Source organism: Balaenoptera borealis, assembly GCF_965194805.1.
Source record: "Balaenoptera borealis genome assembly, chromosome: 1".
Taxonomy (NCBI): domain Eukaryota; kingdom Metazoa; phylum Chordata; class Mammalia; order Artiodactyla; family Balaenopteridae; genus Balaenoptera; species Balaenoptera borealis.
In genome coordinates, this window is record NC_138860.1 from 44,870,031 (window position 1) to 44,877,502 (window position 7,472).

Below are 7,472 nucleotides of genomic sequence, written 5' to 3' on the forward strand. Positions count from 1 at the left end.
GATGCCTATTTTTCATCTCCATACCATGTTGCCAAAGAGGTAATAATAATGAAGTGTGATACTGTGAAGCAACAGCCCTATATCAAATGCGTGTCCTTCTTTGATCCAACTGAGCCAGATGATAGTGATTTTGCTGTCAAGAGAGCAATGACAAAAGGCCAGCCAGTGCTGCAACATTTTAGCTGAGTGTGTGTCAATTGAGGACAGATGCGTGTGCCTGTTCTAACTGGAGGCTAAGGAAGCTCAGCTTCGTTTGCTCAGAAACCAGATGTAGCCATTGGTACTCAAAAGTCAGTGTATAGAAACGAAGCTCCTGAGGTGTGAGAAAGATTAAAGTGTCTCCATTTTTTTACCTTTTGTCTGTGGAATAATACCCTGAAGGCAGGTAGCTGAGTGGATCGATAGAAGCATTACTTCTTGTTCATTCTCATCTGTTTTGAATGATAGTTTTTGTGCTATGAGGCAATAAAGCATTCTCTCTGTCTCTCAATATATTCTCTCTCTCTCTCTCTCTCCTTCCCCCCGCTCCACGTATACTTCTACTTTTTTGGAGAACCATTTTCCTAGAGTGCAATCAGATATTTTGTGTTGTGGTTTATTTCACAATTAAAAACTGCAAACAGGATGGAACACTACTTAGCTTGATAATGTCAATTTAATAAATTTTATCCTTGCTTTTAATCTTACTTGATAACAAGTACTTTGGAATTTTGCCTGCCTATTGTAATGGCTTTCCAAATGCTGCCGAAGTGCTCTATTTCCTTCTATAATTTTCCACAATTGTTGGTACCTTTGACCTCACACCAGGGATAAGAATTATCATGAAGACAAACACCCCATGTATCAGCTGCAGCAAGGATGCTGTTTACCTTTTAATGACCAGATTCAGGCTTTTCCAGGGAAGCAGTGGTTGGGCAACCTCAAAATTTTGAGGGAACCGCATTTCTAAGACAGAGAGTACTGGTCTTCTGGTGCCAGTAATTCCACCTTTGACTTCCCGTCCTCCTTGCTAAGTATCTGGTACATCTCATTTAAGAAAGACAAGACTAAAACTCGTTCGACTTCACCACCTAGAATAAGGGCATTCACTCTTGCTTTATGGAAAATAAATGAACTTTAGCAAAGGATGAAACAATCCATTCCTAAATTTCCTCTTGTTAACATGCCTCAGTTTGGGACAAGGACCAACTTCCCAGGGTGGGTTTCATTGAGTCTAGCCTTTCTGGGTCTCTCAAAACATTCTGTTTAACATTACTCTGGAAATAAAGTCAAAACTCCTTAAAGGGCTTTATGGGACCATTCATATTTTGGCATCTGCTTAATTCTCCAGCCTTTTAGCCACACTGAACTACTCACTCACCTCTGAGCCTCTACAAAACTGATGATCTCTTTAGAAAATGGCCTTTATCCACTGACTCACTATAATCTAGGAATAAATTACAGTCCCTACCTCAAGGGATTATTAAAGTATTCATTAACCAATTTAGGTAATATATGTAACTCATGTAGAACTGTGTCTGGCTTAATAAGGGTTAGCTAACGTTGCTGTGATTCAGATTTTCGCCTAGCTGTTACATTCTTCGGGGACCACTTCGTCCTGGTTTAATGACCCTGCATGTGCCCTAATTGTTTTCTGTGATTATCACTTTCATATCACTTATCATGCAGTATTTTCATGTGGGAAAGACGTCTATGCTGAGATGAGGTAGCACAGTCCTATGTGTGGTATTTAATACTGTCACCACAGAGTAATTATACTTCATCTCTTTTTACTCTCTCCTGTATTCAATAGTCAAGTCACTTAAAGAATGCCCCTTAAATTCCCAAACTACTAACCTTCAAAGATACCACATAAAAAGTTTTGCTTTCAAAGGAGGACAAGATGAAAGCCATATCTGTGTAACATCCTCTTCCTTTCCTACTGGGTCCAGAGAACTTCTTTCACATGCTCATTCTCTACGGTGACTCCAGGAAGCTGTTTTATTTCCTTGGAACGTGACATACTCTCTTTTACCAAGTTTCTCTATCCCAAAAGGATAGGCTGCTTTACGGAGTTCAACCTCTGTCATGGATCTATTTCCAGTCCTACATCACACTTGATACATATTCTGATGTATGTAGTACACAGGCAGGCACATATGTCTCATCACACATCTTTTACTACTGCTTCTAAGGCTATTGTCCATATCCTGGGAATGCCATAGGATATACACAAAACCTTGCCCTGTTGGTAGCTGTGATCATTTGGCATTAGGAAATCACTGTTTTTCCAGCCCTGTGCTTACTGGGAGTCTGAGCCTTGACTGTGCCTCATCACACAAGAGAAACCCAGGAGAAAGATGAAGCATTCATCCACCCTTCTGAATGCTTTCAGATATTGGGGAGTGAGGTTTTGTGTAGACCAAACATCTGGGAAAATGACTGATTTTTCATTTGCCATCCAGATGGTTCTATGTTCTGGCCAATTTCTTTCATCTCATTTGGTCTCCTTGACATCAAGACAGCTAATCCATTTAGTAACCACTCTTCTCCACCTCTCACTAAATACTTCATTTGGTCTTACTCTGTACTCCCAAGCTCCTGCTTGTTCCACTTAATTGTTAACTCTTTAAACAGTTCTGATACTGTAATCTACATGGAAGTGAGTGTGAAGCATGAAGTGAATATAATATGGCATGGCAGAAAATTGGCAGCTTTAATCCCATTAGCCATAAGTTCAGGGACCTTTGATTTTGGAGACAAAGACGCCATCCTAAAGAGTTTCTGAGCAGCTTTCAAGGATCTTTAAGTTAATGCTTAATATAGTTTTTTTCCTTCCACCTAAAACCAGGCAAATCAGTAAACTTTCCCTACTGGGCTTCCCTGGTGCCGCAGTGGTTAAGAATCCGCCTGCCAGTGCAGGGGACACGGGTTCGAGCCCTGGTCTGGGAAGATCCCATGTGCCACAGAGCAACAAAGCACGTGTGCCACAACTACTGAAGTCCGTGCACCTAGAGCCTGTGCTCCGCAACAAGAGAAGCCACCACAGTGAGAAGCCCATGCACTGCAACAAAGAGTAGCCCCTGCTCGCTGCATCTAGAGAAAACCTGCATGCCACAACTAAGACCCGATGCAGCCAAAAATAAATAAATAAAATTAAAAAAACAAAACAAAAACTTTCCTTACTGACCACAGTGGGGTTAGGCATATGTACATTCACCCATACATTTATCAAAAGTTCATCAATCTTACTATATGCTGTGCTGAGTGCAGGAGATATATTTATTAAAAAATGTATTAGTATGCACTTACAAGAACTGTGTAAACAGATAATTACCATATAGTATCATTATGGACTGAATTATGTCCCCTCATATTCATTTATCAAAGTCCTAACCCCCAATACCTCAGAGTGTGACTGTACTAGGAGAGAGGGCCTTTATTTTTTTATTTTATTTTTTTAATTTATTTATTTATTTATTTATTTTTGGCTGCGTTGGGTGTTCATTGCTGCACGCTGGCTTTCTTTAGTTGTGGTGAGCGGGGGCTACTCTTCGTTGTGGTGCACAGGCTTCTAACTGCGGTGGCTTCTCTTGTTGTGGAACACGGGCTCAAGGCACATGGGCTTCAGTAGTTGTGGCACGTGGGCTCAGTAGTTGTGGCTCGCAGGCTCTAGAGCGCAGGCTCAGTAGCTGTGGCTCACGGGCTTAGTTGCTCCACGGCATGTGGGATCTTCCCAGACCAGGGCTCGAATCCGTGTCCCCTGCATTGGCAGGCGGATTCTCAACCACTGTGCCACAAGGGAAGTCCTGAGAGGGCCTTTGAAAAGGTGATTGAGTTAAAATGAGGCCAGTAGAGCAGACCTTAATCCAATCTGACTGGTGTCCTTATAACATGCATTTTGAACACACAGAAACAACAGGGCATGTGTGCACAGAACAATAACCACGTGAAGAAGCCAGGATGTCAATGATTTTTTTCACATTTAAAAATGTATACTATAAGAAGTATAAAGTATATAAACAATTAGGTAAACTCGTGGAGAAGCTGACCAAGATACATGAATTAAGAGATACAAGTGGCCATCCAAATTTTCTATATTTCTTTTTTTTTCTTTTACAGAATATTTGTTAAACTTGCTTCATGTACAATTTCTCATTTTTCACTTTGGAAGTTCTTTATTGTAAAGACAATTCTTTCGTCTGATGACAAAAAACAGCCACCTTGTCAGTGATTATACTGGACCTCTATGGTGGAGTTAAGGAGTGACACATTTAATGGAAGGAACAGAAGGGTTAAAAGCTTGGGCTTCTATTTGGTGTGTTCTCTTTCTTTCTTTGAACTTTCTCCCTTGGGATTCACAGTCTCTCCTGAATTCTATAGTCTATCTCCCATGCATCTATGGGAGCTACCCCTTCCCTGGAAATGCCCAGGAAAAAGAAGCCCAAAATATCCCTTAGTCTGATTTTGGTGAGGTCCTTGGACCTACTCATAGTGTAAACAAGTGTTCCAGTTCAAGAAGGGCCTATAGTGTCATCTTAACTTTGTATATCTCTCCATGTAAACCGACTGTAATTGGGTGGCAAATGGTTGAGAATCATGGTTGTTGGCTTAATACCAACTCTACATCACGAGCAAGTATTACTGCAGGTTCCAAGGTGGGAGACAAATCCTAGTAGAGGTGATTCTGCTACTGAGTGCAGACTGATGTGAAAGGAGGGAGAAACCTACAAAGATGGAAGTAAGCTGATGCAACTAAGATGTCTCATGGCCAGCATGAGGCTTGAGGTGGTAGAAATGAGGAGGGAGGAGCTCATCCAGAAACTTCTGTGAAGAACTTCCAAATTCCCAGGCTGTTCCTCTGAGAATAGAGAATTTGAAACAGAATCTTGGCAGAGGACTGTGATTGGGAAACTACATTTGTTCTGACCAGTTACATGTTCTACTGCTGCCCCAGCTTGGCAGTGAGCTTTCTGACTCAGTGGAGAGGTGAATACACACTGAAAACTTGGCTTCAGCTTCTCCCCTCCAAGGACCCCTGCGACGCTGCAGTTAATCAAGGGTCACTTGACATTTTGCAAATGTGTTTTATATACCTGGGCAAGTCTGTTGATACATTCTTTCAGTGTCCCTACAGAGTTGGAACAACCTGCAGCCAAAGGGGCATGTCAGGCGTTGTCTCCACACATGGAACCGCTTTACTGGGTAGCCTGGGCCAGAGCACGATGAGCTCCATCCTGCTGTCTGTCTCGGAGGTGCAGGAAACTGGGAACATCAGGATAGTGTGGATTACAAGCTTGAAATCAGGCCGTCTGGGAGCTGAAAACGAATAGGATAGAACAAAGTGGCTCAGGGTGCAAGGGTAGCCTCCTAGCACCAGAAAATCACGTAGACTTTGTCCCATTGGATCAAAGTCCATTATTATCATTGGGAACATTCTTAGAGTGGCAAAAACAGAGGGCTTCTCCTTGGGCTTAAGCGAAATAACACCCCTCCTCTAACACACACACATCCACCTATGGGCACATTATTACTCTGTGAAATCGAGTAAGAATGGTCATTAGTCGTGATGAGAAAAACAAGTCTCAACAGGAGAGGGAGATAAAACAAAATGCCTTCTTGACCAATTTTTCCTTGAGAATAGTGAGTAGGTAGTTTGTGTGTTGGTTGAATGAATGTAAAATCGTGGGAAGTCTTTAACTTTTTAAAGGCAGCTGGTGGAGTCAATACTTCTTCCTTTTCACAGTCTTCCTACTAGGCTTCATCCTCCTTCTTCCCCATCAACACCCATGCTACCTTACTATCCTCTACCCACTCAAAGCAACAAAAGCAGAGGATCCCAGGCAATCTCATTCTCTTGCAGAAAGACTTCTTCAACCTGTAACTCTTTGTATCTTTAGTTGCCTACATAGTTCCTGGCATAGAATAATAAATGCCAATATGATAATCATAGCTAACAAGAAACACTGTGCTATGGGCTTAATAGGAAATGTATCTATTGATTCTGAAAAAGTAGAAGCAGGTATTATTATTATTATTATTATTGAATTTTTAAATTTAATTTTATTCATTTTTTTATACAGCAGATTCTTATTAGTCATCAATTTTATACACATCAGTGTATACATGTCAATCCCAATCGTCCAATTCAGCACACCACCATCCCCACACCCCCATGGTTTTCCCCCCTTGGTGTCCATATGTTTGTTCTCTACATCTGTGTCTCAACTTCTGCCCTGGAAACTGGTTCATCTGTACCATTTTTCTAGGTTCCACATACATGCCATAATATACAATATTTGTTTTTCTCTTTCTGACTTACTTCACTCTGTATGACAGTCTCTAGATCCATCCACGTCTCAACAAATGACCCAATTTCGTTCCTTTTTATGGCTGAGTAATATTCCATTGTATATATGTACCACATCTTCTTTATCCATTCTTCTGTCGATGGGCATTTAGGTTGCTTCCATGACCTGGCTACTGTAAATAGTGCTGCAATGAACATTGGGGTGCATGTGTCTTTTTGAATTATGGTTTTCTCCGGGTATATGCCCAGTGGTGGGATTGCTGGATCATATGGTAATTTTACTTTTAGTTTTTTAAGGAACCTCCATACTGTTCTCCATAGTGGCTGTATCAATTTACATTTCCACCAACAGTGCAAGAGGGTTCCCTTTTTCCACACCCTCTCCAGCATTTGTTGTTTGTAGATTTTCTGATGATGCCCATTCTAACAGGAGTGAGGTGATACCTCACTGTAGTTTTGACTTGCATTTCTCTAATAATGAGTGATGTTGAGCAGCTTTTCATCTGCTTCTAGGCCATCTGTATGTCTTCTTTGGAGAAATGTCTATTTAGGTCTTCTGCCCATTTTTGGATTGGGTTCTTTGTCTCTTTAACATTGAGCTGCATGAGCTGTTTATATATTTTGGAGATTAATCCTTTGTCCGTTGATTCATTTGCAAATATTTTCTCCCATTCTGAGGGTTGTCTTTTCGTCTTGTTTATGGTTTCCTTTGCTGTGCAAAAGCTTTGAAGTTTCATTAGGTCCCATTTGTTTATTTTTGTTTTTATTTCCATTACTCTAGGAGGTGGATCAAAAAAGATCTTGCTGTGATTTATGTCAAAGAGTGTTCTTCCTATGTTTCCCTCTAAGAGTTTTATAGTGTCCGGTCTTACATTCAGGTCTCAAATCCATTTTGAGTTATTTTTGTGTATGATGCCAGGGAGTGTTCTAATTTCATTCTTTTACATGTTGCTGTCCAGTTTTCCCAGCACCACTTATTGAAGAGGCTGTCTTTTCTCCATTGTATATCCTTGCCTCCTTTGTCATAGATTAGTGGACCATAGGTGCGTGAGTTTATCTCTGGGCTTTCTATCTTGTTCCATTGATCTATATTAATGTTTTTGTGCCAGTACCATATTGTCTTGATTACTGTAGCTTTGTAGTATAGTCTGAAGTCAGGGAGTTTGATTCCTCCAGCTCCGTT